We start from the raw sequence: 24,178 nt of genomic DNA on the forward strand, positions 1-24,178 counted from the left end.
ACCGCCAGTTCCTCGAGGACGGCGCGGGGAGGCGCGCCCGGCGTCCCAGCAGAGTGACGGCCGAATTGGCGGGCGCACCGCCGCGTGTGTGAGACGCACTGCTGCTCGTTGCTCCCCCTGTCATTCGCTGGGCGCGTGCAGCCTTCGACACTAGCGGAGGACGCATCTTGTCCCTGGTGTTCAGCGGAGGGCCTGTGCGGGGTGTGGCAGTGTCGTGCTGGAGGGCCCACTGGTAGCGATGTGGGCTTCCTCGCCTCGCCTCGCCTCGCCTCGCCTCGCCTCACACCAGGTGTCTGCGTAAGTTTGCAGTGCATTCGCACCATTCCTATCCCTGTCCCTGTCCCCGTCCCGACTTGTCCCGACTTTGCTCGACTGCCGCTCGCTGCCGCTCGGGTCGTGGTCCATATGACAGCGCAAGCACGACAAACGTCTGCGGGACGAGACGAGACGAGACGAGACGAGACGACTAAGGAATAAATTCGTGGTTACAAATCAAATTTGGAACTCTACACTCCTACACAACAATAGGCGGTGACGTATTTCAGAAATCACCTGCCGATTCGTACTGTTTTGTCGTTTTCAAAGTCTTTTTGGCAAACTTGGTTAGCACATTCTCCCTCAAACTGAGTTAATTACTGCATTTTCGTACCATTACAGTAGTTTAAAAGGCTTAAGGAAGCATCTTTGTCACAACAGAAAGGTAGTTTGAAATTTGGGATGGCGACATAACAAAAAAAAAAAAAACAGGAAGGGAGCCAACAGCACCCGGGTTTCCCAGGCGGTCACCCATCCAAGTACTAGCCGGGCCCGATGATGCTTAACTTCGGTGATCGGACGAGAACCGGTGTATTCATCATGGTATGGCCGTTGGCGCTCATCTAATGTAGGAGCACGGCAGAATTCGCGTTCGGCTTTTCTCCCAACACACAAAATGTTAGTTTTCGGCCGCATTTGACGAAAGCGCTTCCTTCCGCAACCGCCAGTTCCTCGAGGACGGCGCGGGGAGGCGCGCCCGGCGTCCCAGCAGAGTGACGGCCGAATTGGCGGGCGCACCGCCGCGTGTGTGAGACGCACTGCTGCTCGTTGCACCCCCTGTCATTCGCTGGGCGCGTGCAGCCTTCGACACTAGCGGAGGACGCATCTTGTCCCTGGTGTTCAGCGGAGGGCCTGTGCGGGGTGTGGCAGTGTCGTGCTGGAGGGCCCACTGGTAGCGATGTGGGCTTCCTCGCCTCGCCTCGCCTCGCCTCGCCTCGCCTCACACCAGGTGTCTGCGTAGTTTGCAGTGCATTCGCACCATTCCTATCCCTGTCCCTGTCCCCGTCCCGACTTGTCCCGACTTTGCTCGACTGCCGCTCGCTGCCGCTCGGGTCGTGGTCCATATGACAGCGCAAGCACGACAAACGTCTGCGGGACGAGACGAGACGAGACGAGACGACTAAGGAATAAGTTCGTGGTTACAAATCAAATTTGGAACTCAACACACCTACACAACAATAGGCGGTGACGTATTTCAGAAATCACCTGCCGATTCGTAGTGTTTTGTCGTTTTCAAAGTCTTCTTGGCAAACTTGGTTAGCACATTCTCCCTCAAACTGAGTTAATTACTGCATTTTCGTTCCATTACAGTAGTTTAAAAGGCTTAAGGAAGCATCTTTGTCACAACAGAAAGGTAGTTTGAAAATTGGGCTGGCGACATAACAAAAAAAAAAAACAGTAAGGGAGCCAACAGCACCCGGGTTTCCCAGGCGGTCACCCATCCAAGTACTAGCCGGGCCCGATGATGCTTAACTTCGGTGATCGGACGAGAACCGGTGTATTCATCATGGTATGGCCGTTGGCGCTCATCTAATGTAGGAGCACGGCAGAATTCGCGTTCGGCTTTTCTCCCAACACACAAAATGTTAGTTTTCGGCCGCATTTGACGAAAGCGCTTCCTTCCGCAACCGCCAGTTCCTCGAGGACGGCGCGGGGAGGCGCGCCCGGCGTCCCAGCAGAGTGACGGCCGAATTGGCGGGCGCACCGCCGCGTGTGTGAGACGCACTGCTGCTCGTTGCACCCCCTGTCATTCGCTGGGCGCGTGCAGCCTTCGACACTAGCGGAGGACGCATCTTGTCCCTGGTGTTCAGCGGAGGGCCTGTGCGGGGTGTGGCAGTGTCGTGCTGGAGGGCCCACTGGTAGCGATGTGGGCTTCCTCGCCTCGCCTCGCCTCGCCTCGCCTCGCCTCACACCAGGTGTCTGCGTAGTTTGCAGTGCATTCGCACCATTCCTATCCCTGTCCCTGTCCCCGTCCCGACTTGTCACGACTTTGCTCGACTGCCGCTCGCTGCCGCTCGGGTCGTGGTCCATATGACAGCGCAAGCACGACAAACGTCTGCGGGACGAGACGAGACGAGACGAGACGAGACGACTAAGGAATAAATTCGTGGTTACAAATCAAATTTGGAACTCTACACTCCTACACAACAATAGGCGGTGACGTATTTCAGAAATCACCTGCCGATTCGTACTGTTTTGTCGTTTTCAAAGTCTTTTTGGCAAACTTGGTTAGCACATTCTCCCTCAAACTGAGTTAATTACTGCATTTTCGTACCATTACAGTAGTTTAACAGGCTTAAGGAAGCATCTTTGTCACAACAGAAAGGTAGTTTGAAATTTGGGATGGCGACATAACAAAAAAAAAAAAAAACAGGAAGGGAGCCAACAGCACCCGGGTTTCCCAGGCGGTCACCCATCCAAGTACTAGCCGGGCCCGATGATGCTTAACTTCGGTGATCGGACGAGAACCGGTGTATTCATCATGGTATGGCCGTTGGCGCTCATCTAATGTAGGAGCACGGCAGAATTCGCGTTCGGCTTTTCTCCCAACACACAAAATGTTAGTTTTCGGCCGCATTTGACGAAAGCGCTTCCTTCCGCAACCGCCAGTTCCTCGAGGACGGCGCGGGGAGGCGCGCCCGGCGTCCCAGCAGAGTGACGGCCGAATTGGCGGGCGCACCGCCGCGTGTGTGAGACGCACTGCTGCTCGTTGCACCCCCTGTCATTCGCTGGGCGCGTGCAGCCTTCGACACTAGCGGAGGACGCATCTTGTCCTGGTGTTCAGCGGAGGGCCTGTGCGGGGTGTGGCAGTGTCGTGCTGGAGGGCCCACTGGTAGCGATGTGGGCTTCCTCGCCTCGCCTCGCCTCGCCTCGCCTCACACCAGGTGTCTGCGTAAGTTTGCAGTGCATTCGCACCATTCCTATCCCTGTCCCTGTCCCCGTCCCGACTTGTCCCGACTTTGCTCGACTGCCGCTCGCTGCCGCTCGGGTCGTGGTCCATATGACAGCGCAAGCACGACAAACGTCTGCGGGACGAGACGAGACGAGACGAGACGACTAAGGAATAAATTCGTGGTTACAAATCAAATTTGGAACTCTACACTCCTACACAACAATAGGCGGTGACGTATTTCAGAAATCACCTGCCGATTCGTACTGTTTTGTCGTTTTCAAAGTCTTTTTGGCAAACTTGGTTAGCACATTCTCCCTCAAACTGAGTTAATTACTGCATTTTCGTACCATTACAGTAGTTTAAAAGGCTTAAGGAAGCATCTTTGTCACAACAGAAAGGTAGTTTGAAAATTGGGCTGGCGACATAACAAAAAAAAAAACAGGAAGGGAGCCAACAGCACCCGGGTTTCCCAGGTGGTCACCCATCCAAGTACTAGCCGGGCCCGATGATGCTTAACTTCGGTGATCGGACGAGAACCGGTGTATTCATCATGGTATGGCCGTTGGCGCTCATCTAATGTAGGAGCACGGCAGAATTCGCGTTCGGCTTTTCTCCCAACACACAAAATGTTAGTTTTCGGCCGCATTTGACGAAAGCGCTTCCTTCCGCAACCGCCAGTTCCTCGAGGACGGCGCGGGGAGGCGCGCCCGGCGTCCCAGCAGAGTGACGGCCGAATTGGCGGGCGCACCGCCGCGTGTGTGAGACGCACTGCTGCTCGTTGCACCCCCTGTCATTCGCTGGGCGCGTGCAGCCTTCGACACTAGCGGAGGACGCATCTTGTCCTGGTGTTCAGCGGAGGGCCTGTGCGGGGTGTGGCAGTGTCGTGCTGGAGGGCCCACTGGTAGCGATGTGGGCTTCCTCGCCTCGCCTCGCCTCGCCTCGCCTCACACCAGGTGTCTGCGTAAGTTTGCAGTGCATTCGCACCATTCCTATCCCTGTCCCTGTCCCCGTCCCGACTTGTCCCGACTTTGCTCGACTGCCGCTCGCTGCCGCTCGGGTCGTGGTCCATATGACAGCGCAAGCACGACAAACGTCTGCGGGACGAGACGAGACGAGACGACTAAGGAATAAATTCGTGGTTACAAATCAAATTTGGAACTCTACACTCCTACACAACAATAGGCGGTGACGTATTTCAGAAATCATCTGCCGATTCGTACTGTTTTGTCGTTTTCAAAGTCTTCTTGGCAAACTTGGTTAGCACATTCTCCCTCAAACAGAGTTAATTACTGCATTTTCGTACCATTACAGTAGTTTAAAAGGCTTAAGGAAGCATCTTTGTCACAACAGAAAGGTAGTTTGAAAATTGGGCTGGCGACATAACAAAAAAAAAAAACAGGAAGGGAGCCAACAGCACCCGGGTTTCCCAGGCGGTCACCCATCCAAGTACTAGACGGGCCCGATGATGCTTAACTTCGGTGATCGGACGAGAACCGGTGTATTCATCATGGTATGGCCGTTGGCGCTCATCTAATGTAGGAGCACGGCAGAATTCTCGTTCGGCTTTTCTCCCAACACACAAAATGTTAGTTTTCGGCCGCATTTGACGAAAGCGCTTCCTTCCGCAACCGCCAGTTCCTCGAGGACGGCGCGGGAAGGCGCGCCCGGCGTCCCAGCAGAGTGACGGCCGAATTGGCGGGCGCACCGCCGCGTGTGTGAGACGCACTGCTGCTCGTTGCACCCCCTGTCATTCGCTGGGCGCGTGCAGCCTTCGACACTAGCGGAGGACGCATCTTGTCCCTGGTGTTCAGCGGAGGGCCTGTGCGGGGTGTGGCAGTGTCGTGCTGGAGGGCCCACTGGTAGCGATGTGGGCTTCCTCGCCTCGCCTCGCCTCGCCTCGCCTCGCCTCACACCAGGTGTCTGCGTAGTTTGCAGTGCATTCGCACCATTCCTATCCCTGTCCCTGTCCCCGTCCCGACTTGTCACGACTTTGCTCGACTGCCGCTCGCTGCCGCTCGGGTCGTGGTCCATATGACAGCGCAAGCACGACAAACGTCTGCGGGACGAGACGAGACGAGACGAGACGAGACGACTAAGGAATAAATTCGTGGTTACAAATCAAATTTGGAACTCTACACTCCTACACAACAATAGGCGGTGACGTATTTCAGAAATCACCTGCCGATTCGTACTGTTTTGTCGTTTTCAAAGTCTTTTTGGCAAACTTGGTTAGCACATTCTCCCTCAAACTGAGTTAATTACTGCATTTTCGTACCATTACAGTAGTTTAACAGGCTTAAGGAAGCATCTTTGTCACAACAGAAAGGTAGTTTGAAATTTGGGATGGCGACATAACAAAAAAAAAAAAAAACAGGAAGGGAGCCAACAGCACCCGGGTTTCCCAGGCGGTCACCCATCCAAGTACTAGCCGGGCCCGATGATGCTTAACTTCGGTGATCGGACGAGAACCGGTGTATTCATCATGGTATGGCCGTTGGCGCTCATCTAATGTAGGAGCACGGCAGAATTCGCGTTCGGCTTTTCTCCCAACACACAAAATGTTAGTTTTCGGCCGCATTTGACGAAAGCGCTTCCTTCCGCAACCGCCAGTTCCTCGAGGACGGCGCGGGGAGGCGCGCCCGGCGTCCCAGCAGAGTGACGGCCGAATTGGCGGGCGCACCGCCGCGTGTGTGAGACGCACTGCTGCTCGTTGCACCCCCTGTCATTCGCTGGGCGCGTGCAGCCTTCGACACTAGCGGAGGACGCATCTTGTCCTGGTGTTCAGCGGAGGGCCTGTGCGGGGTGTGGCAGTGTCGTGCTGGAGGGCCCACTGGTAGCGATGTGGGCTTCCTCGCCTCGCCTCGCCTCGCCTCGCCTCACACCAGGTGTCTGCGTAAGTTTGCAGTGCATTCGCACCATTCCTATCCCTGTCCCTGTCCCCGTCCCGACTTGTCCCGACTTTGCTCGACTGCCGCTCGCTGCCGCTCGGGTCGTGGTCCATATGACAGCGCAAGCACGACAAACGTCTGCGGGACGAGACGAGACGAGACGAGACGACTAAGGAATAAATTCGTGGTTACAAATCAAATTTGGAACTCTACACTCCTACACAACAATAGGCGGTGACGTATTTCAGAAATCACCTGCCGATTCGTACTGTTTTGTCGTTTTCAAAGTCTTTTTGGCAAACTTGGTTAGCACATTCTCCCTCAAACTGAGTTAATTACTGCATTTTCGTACCATTACAGTAGTTTAAAAGGCTTAAGGAAGCATCTTTGTCACAACAGAAAGGTAGTTTGAAAATTGGGCTGGCGACATAACAAAAAAAAAAACAGGAAGGGAGCCAACAGCACCCGGGTTTCCCAGGTGGTCACCCATCCAAGTACTAGCCGGGCCCGATGATGCTTAACTTCGGTGATCGGACGAGAACCGGTGTATTCATCATGGTATGGCCGTTGGCGCTCATCTAATGTAGGAGCACGGCAGAATTCGCGTTCGGCTTTTCTCCCAACACACAAAATGTTAGTTTTCGGCCGCATTTGACGAAAGCGCTTCCTTCCGCAACCGCCAGTTCCTCGAGGACGGCGCGGGGAGGCGCGCCCGGCGTCCCAGCAGAGTGACGGCCGAATTGGCGGGCGCACCGCCGCGTGTGTGAGACGCACTGCTGCTCGTTGCACCCCCTGTCATTCGCTGGGCGCGTGCAGCCTTCGACACTAGCGGAGGACGCATCTTGTCCTGGTGTTCAGCGGAGGGCCTGTGCGGGGTGTGGCAGTGTCGTGCTGGAGGGCCCACTGGTAGCGATGTGGGCTTCCTCGCCTCGCCTCGCCTCGCCTCGCCTCACACCAGGTGTCTGCGTAAGTTTGCAGTGCATTCGCACCATTCCTATCCCTGTCCCTGTCCCCGTCCCGACTTGTCCCGACTTTGCTCGACTGCCGCTCGCTGCCGCTCGGGTCGTGGTCCATATGACAGCGCAAGCACGACAAACGTCTGCGGGACGAGACGAGACGAGACGACTAAGGAATAAATTCGTGGTTACAAATCAAATTTGGAACTCTACACTCCTACACAACAATAGGCGGTGACGTATTTCAGAAATCATCTGCCGATTCGTACTGTTTTGTCGTTTTCAAAGTCTTCTTGGCAAACTTGGTTAGCACATTCTCCCTCAAACAGAGTTAATTACTGCATTTTCGTACCATTACAGTAGTTTAAAAGGCTTAAGGAAGCATCTTTGTCACAACAGAAAGGTAGTTTGAAAATTGGGCTGGCGACATAACAAAAAAAAAAAACAGGAAGGGAGCCAACAGCACCCGGGTTTCCCAGGCGGTCACCCATCCAAGTACTAGACGGGCCCGATGATGCTTAACTTCGGTGATCGGACGAGAACCGGTGTATTCATCATGGTATGGCCGTTGGCGCTCATCTAATGTAGGAGCACGGCAGAATTCTCGTTCGGCTTTTCTCCCAACACACAAAATGTTAGTTTTCGGCCGCATTTGACGAAAGCGCTTCCTTCCGCAACCGCCAGTTCCTCGAGGACGGCGCGGGAAGGCGCGCCCGGCGTCCCAGCAGAGTGACGGCCGAATTGGCGGGCGCACCGCCGCGTGTGTGAGACGCACTGCTGCTCGTTGCACCCCCTGTCATTCGCTGGGCGCGTGCAGCCTTCGACACTAGCGGAGGACGCATCTTGTCCCTGGTGTTCAGCGGAGGGCCTGTGCGGGGTGTGGCAGTGTCGTGCTGGAGGGCCCACTGGTAGCGATGTGGGCTTCCTCGCCTCGCCTCGCCTCGCCTCGCCTCGCCTCACACCAGGTGTCTGCGTAGTTTGCAGTGCATTCGCACCATTCCTATCCCTGTCCCTGTCCCCGTCCCGACTTGTCCCGACTTTGCTCGACTGCCGCTCGCTGCCGCTCGGGTCGTGGTCCATATGACAGCGCAAGCACGACAAACGTCTGCGGGACGAGACGAGACGAGACGAGACGACTAAGGAATAAGTTCGTGGTTACAAATCAAATTTGGAACTCAACACACCTACACAACAATAGGCGGTGACGTATTTCAGAAATCACCTGCCGATTCGTAGTGTTTTGTCGTTTTCAAAGTCTTCTTGGCAAACCTGGTTAGCACATTCTCCCTCAAACTGAGTTAATTACTGCATTTTCGTTCCATTACAGTAGTTTAAAAGGCTTAAGGAAGCATCTTTGTCACAACAGAAAGGTAGTTTGAAAATTGGGCTGGCGACATAACAAAAAAAAAAAACAGTAAGGGAGCCAACAGCACCCGGGTTTCCCAGGCGGTCACCCATCCAAGTACTAGCCGGGCCCGATGATGCTTAACTTCGGTGATCGGACGAGAACCGGTGTATTCATCATGGTATGGCCGTTGGCGCTCATCTAATGTAGGAGCACGGCAGAATTCGCGTTCGGCTTTTCTCCCAACACACAAAATGTTAGTTTTCGGCCGCATTTGACGAAAGCGCTTCCTTCCGCAACCGCCAGTTCCTCGAGGACGGCGCGGGGAGGCGCGCCCGGCGTCCCAGCAGAGTGACGGCCGAATTGGCGGGCGCACCGCCGCGTGTGTGAGACGCACTGCTGCTCGTTGCACCCCCTGTCATTCGCTGGGCGCGTGCAGCCTTCGACACTAGCGGAGGACGCATCTTGTCCCTGGTGTTCAGCGGAGGGCCTGTGCGGGGTGTGGCAGTGTCGTGCTGGAGGGCCCACTGGTAGCGATGTGGGCTTCCTCGCCTCGCCTCGCCTCGCCTCGCCTCGCCTCACACCAGGTGTCTGCGTAGTTTGCAGTGCATTCGCACCATTCCTATCCCTGTCCCTGTCCCCGTCCCGACTTGTCACGACTTTGCTCGACTGCCGCTCGCTGCCGCTCGGGTCGTGGTCCATATGACAGCGCAAGCACGACAAACGTCTGCGGGACGAGACGAGACGAGACGAGACGAGACGACTAAGGAATAAATTCGTGGTTACAAATCAAATTTGGAACTCTACACTCCTACACAACAATAGGCGGTGACGTATTTCAGAAATCACCTGCCGATTCGTACTGTTTTGTCGTTTTCAAAGTCTTTTTGGCAAACTTGGTTAGCACATTCTCCCTCAAACTGAGTTAATTACTGCATTTTCGTACCATTACAGTAGTTTAACAGGCTTAAGGAAGCATCTTTGTCACAACAGAAAGGTAGTTTGAAATTTGGGATGGCGACATAACAAAAAAAAAAAAAAACAGGAAGGGAGCCAACAGCACCCGGGTTTCCCAGGCGGTCACCCATCCAAGTACTAGCCGGGCCCGATGATGCTTAACTTCGGTGATCGGACGAGAACCGGTGTATTCATCATGGTATGGCCGTTGGCGCTCATCTAATGTAGGAGCACGGCAGAATTCGCGTTCGGCTTTTCTCCCAACACACAAAATGTTAGTTTTCGGCCGCATTTGACGAAAGCGCTTCCTTCCGCAACCGCCAGTTCCTCGAGGACGGCGCGGGGAGGCGCGCCCGGCGTCCCAGCAGAGTGACGGCCGAATTGGCGGGCGCACCGCCGCGTGTGTGAGACGCACTGCTGCTCGTTGCACCCCCTGTCATTCGCTGGGCGCGTGCAGCCTTCGACACTAGCGGAGGACGCATCTTGTCCTGGTGTTCAGCGGAGGGCCTGTGCGGGGTGTGGCAGTGTCGTGCTGGAGGGCCCACTGGTAGCGATGTGGGCTTCCTCGCCTCGCCTCGCCTCGCCTCGCCTCACACCAGGTGTCTGCGTAAGTTTGCAGTGCATTCGCACCATTCCTATCCCTGTCCCTGTCCCCGTCCCGACTTGTCCCGACTTTGCTCGACTGCCGCTCGCTGCCGCTCGGGTCGTGGTCCATATGACAGCGCAAGCACGACAAACGTCTGCGGGACGAGACGAGACGAGACGAGACGACTAAGGAATAAATTCGTGGTTACAAATCAAATTTGGAACTCTACACTCCTACACAACAATAGGCGGTGACGTATTTCAGAAATCACCTGCCGATTCGTACTGTTTTGTCGTTTTCAAAGTCTTTTTGGCAAACTTGGTTAGCACATTCTCCCTCAAACTGAGTTAATTACTGCATTTTCGTACCATTACAGTAGTTTAAAAGGCTTAAGGAAGCATCTTTGTCACAACAGAAAGGTAGTTTGAAAATTGGGCTGGCGACATAACAAAAAAAAAAACAGGAAGGGAGCCAACAGCACCCGGGTTTCCCAGGTGGTCACCCATCCAAGTACTAGCCGGGCCCGATGATGCTTAACTTCGGTGATCGGACGAGAACCGGTGTATTCATCATGGTATGGCCGTTGGCGCTCATCTAATGTAGGAGCACGGCAGAATTCGCGTTCGGCTTTTCTCCCAACACACAAAATGTTAGTTTTCGGCCGCATTTGACGAAAGCGCTTCCTTCCGCAACCGCCAGTTCCTCGAGGACGGCGCGGGGAGGCGCGCCCGGCGTCCCAGCAGAGTGACGGCCGAATTGGCGGGCGCACCGCCGCGTGTGTGAGACGCACTGCTGCTCGTTGCACCCCCTGTCATTCGCTGGGCGCGTGCAGCCTTCGACACTAGCGGAGGACGCATCTTGTCCTGGTGTTCAGCGGAGGGCCTGTGCGGGGTGTGGCAGTGTCGTGCTGGAGGGCCCACTGGTAGCGATGTGGGCTTCCTCGCCTCGCCTCGCCTCGCCTCGCCTCACACCAGGTGTCTGCGTAAGTTTGCAGTGCATTCGCACCATTCCTATCCCTGTCCCTGTCCCCGTCCCGACTTGTCCCGACTTTGCTCGACTGCCGCTCGCTGCCGCTCGGGTCGTGGTCCATATGACAGCGCAAGCACGACAAACGTCTGCGGGACGAGACGAGACGAGACGACTAAGGAATAAATTCGTGGTTACAAATCAAATTTGGAACTCTACACTCCTACACAACAATAGGCGGTGACGTATTTCAGAAATCATCTGCCGATTCGTACTGTTTTGTCGTTTTCAAAGTCTTCTTGGCAAACTTGGTTAGCACATTCTCCCTCAAACAGAGTTAATTACTGCATTTTCGTACCATTACAGTAGTTTAAAAGGCTTAAGGAAGCATCTTTGTCACAACAGAAAGGTAGTTTGAAAATTGGGCTGGCGACATAACAAAAAAAAAAAACAGGAAGGGAGCCAACAGCACCCGGGTTTCCCAGGCGGTCACCCATCCAAGTACTAGACGGGCCCGATGATGCTTAACTTCGGTGATCGGACGAGAACCGGTGTATTCATCATGGTATGGCCGTTGGCGCTCATCTAATGTAGGAGCACGGCAGAATTCTCGTTCGGCTTTTCTCCCAACACACAAAATGTTAGTTTTCGGCCGCATTTGACGAAAGCGCTTCCTTCCGCAACCGCCAGTTCCTCGAGGACGGCGCGGGAAGGCGCGCCCGGCGTCCCAGCAGAGTGACGGCCGAATTGGCGGGCGCACCGCCGCGTGTGTGAGACGCACTGCTGCTCGTTGCACCCCCTGTCATTCGCTGGGCGCGTGCAGCCTTTGACACAAGCGGAGGACGCATCTTGTCCCTGGTGTTCAGCGGAAGGCCTGTGCGGGGTGTGGCAGTGTCGTGCTGGAGGGCCCACTGGTAGCGATGTGGGCTTCCTCGCCTCGCCTCGCCTCGCCTCGCCTCGCCTCACACCAGGTGTCTGCGTAGTTTGCAGTGCATTCGCACCATTCCTGTCCCTGTCCCTGTCCCCGTCCCGACTTGTCCCGACTTTGCTCGACTGCCGCTCGCTGCCGCTCGGGTCGTGGTCCATATGACAGCGCAAGCACGACAAACGTCTGCGGGACGAGACGAGACGAGACGAGACGAGACGACTAAGGAATAAATTCGTGGTTACAAATCAATTTTGGAACTCTACACTCCTACACAACAATAGGCGGTGACGTATTTCAGAAATCATCTGCCGATTCGTACTGTTTTGTCGTTTTCAAAGTCTTCTTGGCAAACTTGGTTAGCACATTCTCCCTCAAACAGAGTTAATTACTGCATTTTCGTACCATTACAGTAGTTTAAAAGGCTTAAGGAAGCATCTTTGTCACAACAGAAAGGTAGTTTGAAAATTGGGCTGGCGACATAACAAAAAAAAAAAACAGGAAGGGAGCCAACAGCACCCGGGTTTCCCAGGCGGTCACCCATCCAAGTACTAGACGGGCCCGATGATGCTTAACTTCGGTGCTCGGACGAGAACCGGTGTATTCATCATGGTATGGCCGTTGGCGCTCATCTAATGTAGGAGCACGGCAGAATTCTCGTTCGGCTTTTCTCCCAACACACAAAATGTTAGTTTTCGGCCGCATTTGACGAAAGCGCTTCCTTCCGCAACCGCCAGTTCCTCGAGGACGGCGCGGGAAGGCGCGCCCGGCGTCCCAGCAGAGTGACGGCCGAATTGGCGGGCGCACCGCCGCGTGTGTGAGACGCACTGCTGCTCGTTGCACCCCCTGTCATTCGCTGGGCGCGTGCAGCCTTTGACACAAGCGGAGGACGCATCTTGTCCCTGGTGTTCAGCGGAGGGCCTGTGCGGGGTGTGGCAGTGTCGTGCTGGAGGGCCCACTGGTAGCGATGTGGGCTTCCTCGCCTCGCCTCGCCTCGCCTCGCCTCGCCTCGCCTCGCCTCACACCAGGTGTCTGCGTAGTTTGCAGTGCATTCGCACCATTCCTGTCCCTGTCCCTGTCCCCGTCCCGACTTGTCCCGACTTTGCTCGACTGCCGCTCGCTGCCGCTCGGGTCGTGGTCCATATGACAGCGCAAGCACGACAAACGTCTGCGGGACGAGACGAGACGAGACGAGACGACTAAGGAATAAATTCGTGGTTACAAATCAAATTTGGAACTCTACACTCCTACACAACAATAGGCGGTGACGTATTTCAGAAATCACCTGCCGATTCGTACTGTTTTGTCGTTTTCAAAGTCTTTTTGGCAAACTTGGTTAGCACATTCTCCCTCAAACTGAGTTAATTACTGCATTTTCGTACCATTACAGTAGTTTAAAAGGCTTAAGGAAGCATCTTTGTCACAACAGAAAGGTAGTTTGAAAATTGGGCTGGCGACATAACAAAAAAAAAAACAGGAAGGGAGCCAACAGCACCCGGGTTTCCCAGGTGGTCACCCATCCAAGTACTAGCCGGGCCCGATGATGCTTAACTTCGGTGATCGGACGAGAACCGGTGTATTCATCATGGTATGGCCGTTGGCGCTCATCTAATGTAGGAGCACGGCAGAATTCGCGTTCGGCTTTTCTCCCAACACACAAAATGTTAGTTTTCGGCCGCATTTGACGAAAGCGCTTCCTTCCGCAACCGCCAGTTCCTCGAGGACGGCGCGGGGAGGCGCGCCCGGCGTCCCAGCAGAGTGACGGCCGAATTGGCGGGCGCACCGCCGCGTGTGTGAGACGCACTGCTGCTCGTTGCACCCCCTGTCATTCGCTGGGCGCGTGCAGCCTTCGACACTAGCGGAGGACGCATCTTGTCCTGGTGTTCAGCGGAGGGCCTGTGCGGGGTGTGGCAGTGTCGTGCTGGAGGGCCCACTGGTAGCGATGTGGGCTTCCTCGCCTCGCCTCGCCTCGCCTCGCCTCACACCAGGTGTCTGCGTAAGTTTGCAGTGCATTCGCACCATTCCTATCCCTGTCCCTGTCCCCGTCCCGACTTGTCCCGACTTTGCTCGACTGCCGCTCGCTGCCGCTCGGGTCGTGGTCCATATGACAGCGCAAGCACGACAAACGTCTGCGGGACGAGACGAGACGAGACGACTAAGGAATAAATTCGTGGTTACAAATCAAATTTGGAACTCTACACTCCTACACAACAATAGGCGGTGACGTATTTCAGAAATCATCTGCCGATTCGTACTGTTTTGTCGTTTTCAAAGTCTTCTTGGCAAACTTGGTTAGCACATTCTCCCTCAAACAGAGTTAATTACTGCATTTTCGTACCATTACAGTAGTTTAAAAGGCTTAAGGAAGCATCTTTGTCACAACAGAAAGGTAGTTTGAAAATTGGGCTGGCGACATAACAAAAAAAAAAAACAGGAAGGGAGCCAACAGCACCCGGGTTTCCCAGGCGGTCACCCATCCAAGTACTAGACGGGCCCGATGATGCTTAACTTCGGTGATCGGACGAGAACCGGTGTATTCATCATGGTATGGCCGTTGGCGCTCATCTAATGTAGGAGCACGGCAGAATTCTCGTTCGGCTTTTCTCCCAACACACAAAATGTTAGTTTTCGGCCGCATTTGACGAAAGCGCTTCCTTCCGCAACCGCCAGTTCCTCGAGGACGGCGCGGGAAGGCGCGCCCGGCGTCCCAGCAGAGTGACGGCCGAATTGGCGGGCGCACCGCCGCGTGTGTGAGACGCACTGCTGCTCGTTGCACCCCCTGTCATTCGCTGGGCGCGTGCAGCCTTTGACACAAGCGGAGGACGCATCTTGTCCCTGGTGTTCAGCGGAAGGCCTGTGCGGGGTGTGGCAGTGTCGTGCTGGAGGGCCCACTGGTAGCGATGTGGGCTTCCTCGCCTCGCCTCGCCTCGCCTCGCCTCGCCTCACACCAGGTGTCTGCGTAGTTTGCAGTGCATTCGCACCATTCCTGTCCCTGTCCCTGTCCCCGTCCCGACTTGTCCCGACTTTGCTCGACTGCCGCTCGCTGCCGCTCGGGTCGTGGTCCATATGACAGCGCAAGCACGACAAACGTCTGCGGGACGAGACGAGACGAGACGAGACGAGACGACTAAGGAATAAATTCGTGGTTACAAATCAATTTTGGAACTCTACACTCCTACACAACAATAGGCGGTGACGTATTTCAGAAATCATCTGCCGATTCGTACTGTTTTGTCGTTTTCAAAGTCTTCTTGGCAAACTTGGTTAGCACATTCTCCCTCAAACAGAGTTAATTACTGCATTTTCGTACCATTACAGTAGTTTAAAAGGCTTAAGGAAGCATCTTTGTCACAACAGAAAGGTAGTTTGAAAATTGGGCTGGCGACATAACAAAAAAAAAAAACAGGAAGGGAGCCAACAGCACCCGGGTTTCCCAGGCGGTCACCCATCCAAGTACTAGACGGGCCCGATGATGCTTAACTTCGGTGCTCGGACGAGAACCGGTGTATTCATCATGGTATGGCCGTTGGCGCTCATCTAATGTAGGAGCACGGCAGAATTCTCGTTCGGCTTTTCTCCCAACACACAAAATGTTAGTTTTCGGCCGCATTTGACGAAAGCGCTTCCTTCCGCAACCGCCAGTTCCTCGAGGACGGCGCGGGAAGGCGCGCCCGGCGTCCCAGCAGAGTGACGGCCGAATTGGCGGGCGCACCGCCGCGTGTGTGAGACGCACTGCTGCTCGTTGCACCCCCTGTCATTCGCTGGGCGCGTGCAGCCTTTGACACAAGCGGAGGACGCATCTTGTCCCTGGTGTTCAGCGGAGGGCCTGTGCGGGGTGTGGCAGTGTCGTGCTGGAGGGCCCACTGGTAGCGATGTGGGCTTCCTCGCCTCGCCTCGCCTCGCCTCGCCTCGCCTCGCCTCGCCTCACACCAGGTGTCTGCGTAGTTTGCAGTGCATTCGCACCATTCCTGTCCCTGTCCCTGTCCCCGTCCCGACTTGTCCCGACTTTGCTCGACTGCCGCTCGCTGCCGCTCGGGTCGTGGTCCATATGACAGCGCAAGCACGACAAACGTCTGCGGGACGAGACGAGACGAGACGAGACGAGACGACTAAGGAATAAATTCGTGGTTACAAATCAAATTTGGAACTCTACACTCCTACACAACAATAGGCGGTGACGTATTTCAGAAATCACCTGCCGATTCGTACTGTTTTGTCGTTTTCAAAGTCTTTTTGGCAAACTTGGTTAGCACATTCTCCCTCAAACTGAGTTAATTACTGCATTTTCGTACCATTACAGTAGTTTAAAAGGCTTAAGGAAGCATCTTTGTCACAACAGAAAGGTAGTTTGAAAATTGGGCTGGCGACATAACAAAAAAAAAACAGGAAGGGAGCCAACAGCACCCGGGTTTCCCAGGCGGTCACCCATCCAAGTACTAGCCGGGCCCGATGATGCTTAACTTCGGTGATCGGACGAGAACCGGTGTATTCATCATGGTATGGCCGTTGGCGCTCATCTAATGTAGGAGCACGGCAGAATTCGCGTTCGGCTTTTCTCCCAACACACAAAATGTTAGTTTTCGGCCGCATTTGACGAAAGCGCTTCCTTCCGCAACCGCCAGTTCCTCGAGGACGGCGCGGGGAGGCGCGCCCGGCGTCCCAGCAGAGTGACGGCCGAATTGGCGGGCGCACCGCCGCGTGTGTGAGACGCACTGCTGCTCGTTGCACCCCCTGTCATTCGCTGGGCGCGTGCAGCCTTCGACACTAGCGGAGGACGCATCTTGTCCCTGGTGTTCAGCGGAGGGCCTGTGCGGGGTGTGGCAGTGTCGTGCTGGAGGGCCCACTGGTAGCGATGTGGGCTTCCTCGCCTCGCCTCGCCTCGCCTCGCCTCACACCAGGTGTCTGCGTAGTTTGCAGTGCATTCGCACCATTCCTATCCCTGTCCCTGTCCCCGTCCCGACTTGTCCCGACTTTGCTCGACTGCCGCTCGCTGCCGCTCGGGTCGTGGTCCATATGACAGCGCAAGCACGACAAACGTCTGCGGGACGAGACGAGACGAGACGAGACGAGACGACTAAGGAATAAATTCGTGGTTACAAATCAATTTTGGAACTCTACACTCCTACACAACAATAGGCGGTGACGTATTTCAGAAATCATCTGCCGATTCGTACTGTTTTGTCGTTTTCAAAGTCTTCTTGGCAAACTTGGTTAGCACATTCTCCCTCAAACAGAGTTAATTACTGCATTTTCGTACCATTACAGTAGTTTAAAAGGCTTAAGGAAGCATCTTTGTCACAACAGAAAGGTAGTTTGAAAATTGGGCTGGCGACATAACAAAAAAAAAAAACAGGAAGGGAGCCAACAGCACCCGGGTTTCCCAGGCGGTCACCCATCCAAGTACTAGACGGGCCCGATGATGCTTAACTTCGGTGCTCGGACGAGAACCGGTGTATTCATCATGGTATGGCCGTTGGCGCTCATCTAATGTAGGAGCACGGCAGAATTCTCGTTCGGCTTTTCTCCCAACACACAAAATGTTAGTTTTCGGCCGCATTTGACGAAAGCGCTTCCTTCCGCAACCGCCAGTTCCTCGAGGACGGCGCGGGAAGGCGCGCCCGGCGTCCCAGCAGAGTGACGGCCGAATTGGCGGGCGCACCGCCGCGTGTGTGAGACGCACTGCTGCTCGTTGCACCCCCTGTCATTCGCTGGGCGCGTGCAGCCTTTGACACAAGCGGAGGACGCATCTTGTCCCTGGTGTTCAGCGGAGGGCCTGTGCGGGGTGTGGCAGTGTCGTGCTGGAGGGCCCACTGGTAGCGATGTGGGCTTCCTCGCCTCGCCTCGCCTCGCCTCGCCTCGCCTCGCCTCGCCTCACACCAGGTGTCTGCGTAGTTTGCAGTGCATTCGCACCATTCCTGTCCCTGTCCCTGTCCCCGTCCCGACTTGTCCCGACTTTGCTCGACTGCCGCTCGCTGCCGCTCGGGTCGTGGTCCATATGACAGCGCAAGCACGACAAACGTCTGCGGGACGAGACGAGACGAGACGAGACGAGACGACTAAGGAATAAATTCGTGGTTACAAATCAAATTTGGAACTCTACACTCCTACACAACAATAGGCGGTGACGTATTTCAGAAATCACCTGCCGATTCGTACTGTTTTGTCGTTTTCAAAGTCTTTTTGGCAAACTTGGTTAGCACATTCTCCCTCAAACTGAGTTAATTACTGCATTTTCGTACCATTACAGTAGTTTAAAAGGCTTAAGGAAGCATCTTTGTCACAACAGAAAGGTAGTTTGAAAATTGGGCTGGCGACATAACAAAAAAAAAACAGGAAGGGAGCCAACAGCACCCGGGTTTCCCAGGCGGTCACCCATCCAAGTACTAGCCGGGCCCGATGATGCTTAACTTCGGTGATCGGACGAGAACCGGTGTATTCATCATGGTATGGCCGTTGGCGCTCATCTAATGTAGGAGCACGGCAGAATTCGCGTTCGGCTTTTCTCCCAACACACAAAATGTTAGTTTTCGGCCGCATTTGACGAAAGCGCTTCCTTCCGCAACCGCCAGTTCCTCGAGGACGGCGCGGGGAGGCGCGCCCGGCGTCCCAGCAGAGTGACGGCCGAATTGGCGGGCGCACCGCCGCGTGTGTGAGACGCACTGCTGCTCGTTGCACCCCCTGTCATTCGCTGGGCGCGTGCAGCCTTCGACACTAGCGGAGGACGCATCTTGTCCTGGTGTTCAGCGGAGGGCCTGTGCGGGGTGTGGCAGTGTCGTGCTGGAGGGCCCACTGGTAGCGATGTGGGCTTCCTCGCCTCGCCTCGCCTCGCCTCGCCTCACACCAGGTGTCTGCGTAAGTTTGCAGTGCATTCGCACCATTCCTATCCCTGTCCCTGTCCCCGTCCCGACTTGTCCCGACTTTGCTCGACTGCCGCTCGCTGCCGCTCGGGTCGTGGTCCATATGACAGCGCAAGCACGACAAACGTCTGCGGGACGAGACGAGACGAGACGACTAAGGAATAAATTCGTGGTTACAAATCAAATTTGGAACTCTACACTCCTACACAACAATAGGCGGTGACGTATTTCAGAAATCATCTGCCGATTCGTACTGTTTTGTCGTTTTCAAAGTCTTCTTGGCAAACTTGGTTAGCACATTCTCCCTCAAACAGAGTTAATTACTGCATTTTCGTACCATTACAGTAGTTTAAAAGGCTTAAGGAAGCATCTTTGTCACAACAGAAAGGTAGTTTGAAAATTGGGCTGGCGACATAACAAAAAAAAAAAACAGGAAGGGAGCCAACAGCACCCGGGTTTCCCAGGCGGTCACCCATCCAAGTACTAGACGGGCCCGATGATGCTTAACTTCGGTGATCGGACGAGAACCGGTGTATTCATCATGGTATGGCCGTTGGCGCTCATCTAATGTAGGAGCACGGCAGAATTCTCGTTCGGCTTTTCTCCCAACACACAAAATGTTAGTTTTCGGCCGCATTTGACGAAAGCGCTTCCTTCCGCAACCGCCAGTTCCTCGAGGACGGCGCGGGGAGGCGCGCCCGGCGTCCCAGCAGAGTGACGGCCGAATTGGCGGGCGCACCGCCGCGTGTGTGAGACGCACTGCTGCTCGTTGCACCCCCTGTCATTCGCTGGGCGCGTGCAGCCTTTGACACAAGCGGAGGACGCATCTTGTCCCTGGTGTTCAGCGGAAGGCCTGTGCGGGGTGTGGCAGTGTCGTGCTGGAGGGCCCACTGGTAGCGATGTGGGCTTCCTCGCCTCGCCTCGCCTCGCCTCGCCTCGCCTCACACCAGGTGTCTGCGTAGTTTGCAGTGCATTCGCACCATTCCTGTCCCTGTCCCTGTCCCCGTCCCGACTTGTCCCGACTTTGCTCGACTGCCGCTCGCTGCCGCTCGGGTCGTGGTCCATATGACAGCGCAAGCACGACAAACGTCTGCGGGACGAGACGAGACGAGACGAGACGACTAAGGAATAAATTCGTGGTTACAAATCAAATTTGGAAGTCTACACTCCTACACAACAATAGGCGGTGACGTATTTCAGAAATCACCTGCCGATTCGTACTGTTTTGTCGTTTTCAAAGTCTTTTTGGCAAACTTGGTTAGCACATTCTCCCTCAAACTGAGTTAATTACTGCATTTTCGTACCATTACAGTAGTTTAAAAGGCTTAAGGAAGCATCTTTGTCACAACAGAAAGGTAGTTTGAAAATTGGGCTGGCGACATAACAAAAAAAAAACAGTAAGGGAGCCAACAGCACCCGGGTTTCCCAGGCGGTCACCCATCCAAGTACTAGCCGGGCCCGATGATGCTTAACTTCGGTGATCGGACGAGAACCGGTGTATTCATCATGGTATGGCCGTTGGCGCTCATCTAATGTAGGAGCACGGCAGAATTCGCGTTCGGCTTTTCTCCCAACACACAAAATGTTAGTTTTCGGCCGCATTTGACGAAAGCGCTTCCTTCCGCAACCGCCAGTTCCTCGAGGACGGCGCGGGGAGGCGCGCCCGGCGTCCCAGCAGAGTGACGGCCGAATTGGCGGGCGCACCGCCGCGTGTGTGAGACGCACTGCTGCTCGTTGCACCCCCTGTCATTCGCTGGGCGCGTGCAGCCTTCGACACTAGCGGAGGACGCATCTTGTCCCTGGTGTTCAGCGGAGGGCCTGTGCGGGGTGTGGCAGTGTCGTGCTGGAGGGCCCACTGGTAGCGATGTGGGCTTCCTCGCCTCGCCTCGCCTCGCCTCGCCTCGCCTCACACCAGGTGTCTGCGTAGTTTGCAGTGCATTCGCACCATTCCTATCCCTGTCCCTGTCCCCGTCCCGACTTGTCCCGACTTTGCTCGACTGCCGCTCGCTGCCGCTCGGGTCGTGGTCCATATGACAGCGCAAGCACGACAAACGTCTGCGGGACGAGACGAGACGAGACGAGACGACTAAGGAATAAGTTCGTGGTTACAAATCAAATTTGGAACTCAACACACCTACACAACAATAGGCGGTGACGTATTTCAGAAATCACCTGCCGATTCGTAGTGTTTTGTCGTTTTCAAAGTCTTCTTGGCAAACTTGGTTAGCACATTCTCCCTCAAACTGAGTTAATTACTGCATTTTCGTTCCATTACAGTAGTTTAAAAGGCTTAAGGAAGCATCTTTGTCACAACAGAAAGGTAGTTTGAAAATTGGGCTGGCGACATAACAAAAAAAAAAACAGTAAGGGAGCCAACAGCACCCGGGTTTCCCAGGCGGTCACCCATCCAAGTACTAGCCGGGCCCGATGATGCTTAACTTCGGTGATCGGACGAGAACCGGTGTATTCATCATGGTATGGCCGTTGGCGCTCATCTAATGTAGGAGCACGGCAGAATTCGCGTTCGGCTTTTCTCCCAACACACAAAATGTTAGTTTTCGGCCGCATTTGACGAAAGCGCTTCCTTCCGCAACCGCCAGTTCCTCGAGGACGGCGCGGGGAGGCGCGCCCGGCGTCCCAGCAGAGTGACGGCCGAATTGGCGGGCGCACCGCCGCGTGTGTGAGACGCACTGCTGCTCGTTGCACCCCCTGTCATTCGCTGGGCGCGTGCAGCCTTCGACACTAGCGGAGGACGCATCTTGTCCCTGGTGTTCAGCGGAGGGCCTGTGCGGGGTGTGGCAGTGTCGTGCTGGAGGGCCCACTGGTAGCGATGTGGGCTTCCTCGCCTCGCCTCGCCTCGCCTCGCCTCACACCAGGTGTCTGCGTAAGTTTGCAGTGCATTCGCACCATTCCTATCCCTGTCCCTGTCCCCGTCCCGACTTGTCCCGACTTTGCTCGACTGCCGCTCGCTGCCGCTCGGGTCGTAGTCCATATGACAGCGCAAGCACGACAAACGTCTGCGGGACGAGACGAGACGAGACGACTAAGGAATAAATTCGTGGTTACAAATCAAATTTGGAACTCTACACTCCTACACAACAATAGGCGGTGACGTATTTCAGAAATCATCTGCCGATTCGTACTGTTTTGTCGTTTTCAAAGTCTTCTTGGCAAACTTGGTTAGCACATTCTCCCTCAAACAGAGTTAATTACTGCATTTTCGTACCATTACAGTAGTTTAAAAGGCTTAAGGAAGCATCTTTGTCACAACAGAAAGGTAGTTTGAAAATTGGGCTGGCGACATAACAAAAAAAAAAACAGGAAGGGAGCCAACAGCACCCGGGTTTCCCAGGCGGTCACCCATCCAAGTACTAGCCGGGCCCGATGATGCTTAACTTCGGTGATCGGACGAGAACCGGTGTATTCATCATGGTATGGCCGTTGGCGCTCATCTAATGTAGGAGCACGGCAGAATTCTCGTTCGGCTTTTCTCCCAACACACAAAATGTTAGTTTTCGGCCGCATTTGACGAAAGCGCTTCCTTCCGCAACCGCCAGTTCCTCGAGGACGGCGCGGGGAGGCGCGCCCGGCGTCCCAGCAGAGTGACGGCCGAATTGGCGGGCGCACCGCCGCGTGTGTGAGACGCACTGCTGCTCGTTGCACCCCCTGTCATTCGCTGGGCGCGTGCAGCCTTCGACACTAGCGGAGGACGCATCTTGTCCCTGGTGTTCAGCGGAGGGCCTGTGCGGGGTGTGGCAGTGTCGTGCTGGAGGGCCCACTGGTAGCGATGTGGGCTTCCTCGCCTCGCCTCGCCTCGCCTCGCCTCACACCAGGTGTCTGCGTAGTTTGCAGTGCATTCGCACCATTCCTATCCCTGTCCCTGTCCCCGTCCCGACTTGTCCCGACTTTGCTCGACTGCCGCTCGCTGCCGCTCGGGTCGTGGTCCATATGACAGCGCAAGCACGACAAACGTCTGCGGGACGAGACGAGACGAGACGAGACGACTAAGGAATAAGTTCGTGGTTACAAATCAAATTTGGAACTCAACACACCTACACAACAATAGGCGGTGACGTATTTCAGAAATCACCTGCCGATTCGTAGTGTTTTGTCGTTTTCAAAGTCTTCTTGGCAAACTTGGTTAGCACATTCTCCCTCAAACTGAGTTAATTACTGCATTTTCGTTCCATTACAGTAGTTTAAAAGGCTTAAGGAAGCATCTTTGTCACAACAGAAAGGTAGTTTGAAAATTGGGCTGGCGACATAACAAAAAAAAAACAGTAAGGGAGCCAACAGCACCCGGGTTTCCCAGGCGGTCACCCATCCAAGTACTAGCCGGGCCCGATGATGCTTAACTTCGGTGATCGGACGAGAACCGGTGTATTCATCATGGTATGGCCGTTGGCGCTCATCTAATGTAGGAGCACGGCAGAATTCGCGTTCGGCTTTTCTCCCAACACACAAAATGTTAGTTTTCGGCCGCATTTGACGAAAGCGCTTCCTTCCGCAACCGCCAGTTCCTCGAGGACGGCGCGGGGAGGCGCGCCCGGCGTCCCAGCAGAGTGACGGCCGAATTGGCGGGCGCACCGCCGCGTGTGTGAGACGCACTGCTGCTCGTTGCACCCCCTGTCATTCGCTGGGCGCGTGCAGCCTTCGACACTAGCGGAGGACGCATCTTGTCCCTGGTGTTCAGCGGAGGGCCTGTGCGGGGTGTGGCAGTGTCGTGCTGGAGGGCCCACTGGTAGCGATGTGGGCTTCCTCGCCTCGCCTCGCCTCGCCTCGCCTCACACCAGGTGTCTGCGTAAGTTTGCAGTGCATTCGCACCATTCCTATCCCTGTCCCTGTCCCCGTCCCGACTTGTCCCGACTTTGCTCGACTGCCGCTCGCTGCCGCTCGGGTCGTAGTCCATATGACAGCGCAAGCACGACAAACGTCTCCGGGACGAGACGAGACGAGACGACTAAGGAATAAATTCGTGGTTACAAATCAAATTTGGAACTCTACACTCCTACACAACAATAGGCGGTGACGTATTTCAGAAATCATCTGCCGATTCGTACTGTTTTGTCGTTTTCAAAGTCTTCTTGGCAAACTTGGTTAGCACATTCTCCCTCAAACAGAGTTAATTACTGCATTTTCGTACCATTACAGTAGTTTAAAAGGCTTAAGGAAGCATCTTTGTCACAACAGAAAGGTAGTTTGAAAATTGGGCTGGCGACATAACAAAAAAAAAAACAGGAAGGGAGCCAACAGCACCCGGGTTTCCCAGGCGGTCACCCATCCAAGTACTAGCCGGGCCCGATGATGCTTAACTTCGGTGATCGGACGAGAACCGGTGTATTCATCATGGTATGGCCGTTGGCGCTCATCTAATGTAGGAGCACGGCAGAATTCTCGTTCGGCTTTTCTCCCAACACACAAAATGTTAGTTTTCGGCCGCATTTGACGAAAGCGCTTCCTTCCGCAACCGCCAGTTCCTCGAGGACGGCG

The 24,178-nt window shown here is 54.9% G+C and overlaps 25 non-coding genes across 25 annotated transcripts; all 25 read right to left on the reverse strand.

Annotated features, from left to right (window-relative positions):
• Positions 1-753: 753 nt before the first annotated feature.
• LOC126088723 (5S ribosomal RNA) lies at positions 754-872 on the reverse strand. The gene has a single exon (XR_007520080.1). It is a non-coding gene; the product is annotated as a 5S ribosomal RNA (ribosomal RNA).
• Positions 873-1,720: 848 nt separating this feature from the next.
• Positions 1,721-1,839, reverse strand: LOC126088724 (5S ribosomal RNA). Its single transcript, XR_007520081.1, has one exon. It is a non-coding gene; the product is annotated as a 5S ribosomal RNA (ribosomal RNA).
• Positions 1,840-2,695: 856 nt separating this feature from the next.
• Positions 2,696-2,814, reverse strand: LOC126088725 (5S ribosomal RNA). Its single transcript, XR_007520082.1, has one exon. It is a non-coding gene; the product is annotated as a 5S ribosomal RNA (ribosomal RNA).
• Positions 2,815-3,656: 842 nt separating this feature from the next.
• On the reverse strand, positions 3,657-3,775 carry LOC126090012 (5S ribosomal RNA). Its single transcript, XR_007520880.1, has one exon. It is a non-coding gene; the product is annotated as a 5S ribosomal RNA (ribosomal RNA).
• An 838-nt stretch (positions 3,776-4,613) lies between these two features.
• LOC126089094 (5S ribosomal RNA) lies at positions 4,614-4,732 on the reverse strand. The gene has a single exon (XR_007520436.1). It is a non-coding gene; the product is annotated as a 5S ribosomal RNA (ribosomal RNA).
• Positions 4,733-5,588: 856 nt separating this feature from the next.
• Positions 5,589-5,707, reverse strand: LOC126088726 (5S ribosomal RNA). Its single transcript, XR_007520083.1, has one exon. It is a non-coding gene; the product is annotated as a 5S ribosomal RNA (ribosomal RNA).
• An 842-nt stretch (positions 5,708-6,549) lies between these two features.
• Positions 6,550-6,668, reverse strand: LOC126090024 (5S ribosomal RNA). The gene has a single exon (XR_007520891.1). It is a non-coding gene; the product is annotated as a 5S ribosomal RNA (ribosomal RNA).
• Positions 6,669-7,506: 838 nt separating this feature from the next.
• Positions 7,507-7,625, reverse strand: LOC126089096 (5S ribosomal RNA). The gene has a single exon (XR_007520438.1). It is a non-coding gene; the product is annotated as a 5S ribosomal RNA (ribosomal RNA).
• An 848-nt stretch (positions 7,626-8,473) lies between these two features.
• On the reverse strand, positions 8,474-8,592 carry LOC126088727 (5S ribosomal RNA). Its single transcript, XR_007520084.1, has one exon. It is a non-coding gene; the product is annotated as a 5S ribosomal RNA (ribosomal RNA).
• Positions 8,593-9,448: 856 nt separating this feature from the next.
• On the reverse strand, positions 9,449-9,567 carry LOC126088728 (5S ribosomal RNA). Its single transcript, XR_007520085.1, has one exon. It is a non-coding gene; the product is annotated as a 5S ribosomal RNA (ribosomal RNA).
• An 842-nt stretch (positions 9,568-10,409) lies between these two features.
• LOC126090035 (5S ribosomal RNA) lies at positions 10,410-10,528 on the reverse strand. The gene has a single exon (XR_007520902.1). It is a non-coding gene; the product is annotated as a 5S ribosomal RNA (ribosomal RNA).
• An 838-nt stretch (positions 10,529-11,366) lies between these two features.
• Positions 11,367-11,485, reverse strand: LOC126089097 (5S ribosomal RNA). The gene has a single exon (XR_007520439.1). It is a non-coding gene; the product is annotated as a 5S ribosomal RNA (ribosomal RNA).
• An 853-nt stretch (positions 11,486-12,338) lies between these two features.
• Positions 12,339-12,457, reverse strand: LOC126089205 (5S ribosomal RNA). The gene has a single exon (XR_007520540.1). It is a non-coding gene; the product is annotated as a 5S ribosomal RNA (ribosomal RNA).
• An 857-nt stretch (positions 12,458-13,314) lies between these two features.
• On the reverse strand, positions 13,315-13,433 carry LOC126090046 (5S ribosomal RNA). The gene has a single exon (XR_007520913.1). It is a non-coding gene; the product is annotated as a 5S ribosomal RNA (ribosomal RNA).
• Positions 13,434-14,271: 838 nt separating this feature from the next.
• LOC126089098 (5S ribosomal RNA) lies at positions 14,272-14,390 on the reverse strand. Its single transcript, XR_007520440.1, has one exon. It is a non-coding gene; the product is annotated as a 5S ribosomal RNA (ribosomal RNA).
• An 853-nt stretch (positions 14,391-15,243) lies between these two features.
• LOC126089206 (5S ribosomal RNA) lies at positions 15,244-15,362 on the reverse strand. Its single transcript, XR_007520541.1, has one exon. It is a non-coding gene; the product is annotated as a 5S ribosomal RNA (ribosomal RNA).
• An 861-nt stretch (positions 15,363-16,223) lies between these two features.
• LOC126088729 (5S ribosomal RNA) lies at positions 16,224-16,342 on the reverse strand. The gene has a single exon (XR_007520086.1). It is a non-coding gene; the product is annotated as a 5S ribosomal RNA (ribosomal RNA).
• An 848-nt stretch (positions 16,343-17,190) lies between these two features.
• Positions 17,191-17,309, reverse strand: LOC126089207 (5S ribosomal RNA). Its single transcript, XR_007520542.1, has one exon. It is a non-coding gene; the product is annotated as a 5S ribosomal RNA (ribosomal RNA).
• Positions 17,310-18,170: 861 nt separating this feature from the next.
• Positions 18,171-18,289, reverse strand: LOC126088730 (5S ribosomal RNA). The gene has a single exon (XR_007520087.1). It is a non-coding gene; the product is annotated as a 5S ribosomal RNA (ribosomal RNA).
• Positions 18,290-19,127: 838 nt separating this feature from the next.
• LOC126089099 (5S ribosomal RNA) lies at positions 19,128-19,246 on the reverse strand. The gene has a single exon (XR_007520441.1). It is a non-coding gene; the product is annotated as a 5S ribosomal RNA (ribosomal RNA).
• An 846-nt stretch (positions 19,247-20,092) lies between these two features.
• Positions 20,093-20,211, reverse strand: LOC126088732 (5S ribosomal RNA). Its single transcript, XR_007520089.1, has one exon. It is a non-coding gene; the product is annotated as a 5S ribosomal RNA (ribosomal RNA).
• An 847-nt stretch (positions 20,212-21,058) lies between these two features.
• Positions 21,059-21,177, reverse strand: LOC126088733 (5S ribosomal RNA). The gene has a single exon (XR_007520090.1). It is a non-coding gene; the product is annotated as a 5S ribosomal RNA (ribosomal RNA).
• Positions 21,178-22,015: 838 nt separating this feature from the next.
• LOC126088734 (5S ribosomal RNA) lies at positions 22,016-22,134 on the reverse strand. The gene has a single exon (XR_007520091.1). It is a non-coding gene; the product is annotated as a 5S ribosomal RNA (ribosomal RNA).
• Positions 22,135-22,975: 841 nt separating this feature from the next.
• On the reverse strand, positions 22,976-23,094 carry LOC126088735 (5S ribosomal RNA). The gene has a single exon (XR_007520092.1). It is a non-coding gene; the product is annotated as a 5S ribosomal RNA (ribosomal RNA).
• An 838-nt stretch (positions 23,095-23,932) lies between these two features.
• On the reverse strand, positions 23,933-24,051 carry LOC126088736 (5S ribosomal RNA). Its single transcript, XR_007520093.1, has one exon. It is a non-coding gene; the product is annotated as a 5S ribosomal RNA (ribosomal RNA).
• Between the last annotated feature and the right edge of the window lie 127 nt (positions 24,052-24,178).

Source organism: Schistocerca cancellata, chromosome 6, assembly GCF_023864275.1.
Source record: "Schistocerca cancellata isolate TAMUIC-IGC-003103 chromosome 6, iqSchCanc2.1, whole genome shotgun sequence".
Classification (NCBI taxonomy): Eukaryota; Metazoa; Arthropoda; class Insecta; order Orthoptera; family Acrididae; genus Schistocerca; species Schistocerca cancellata.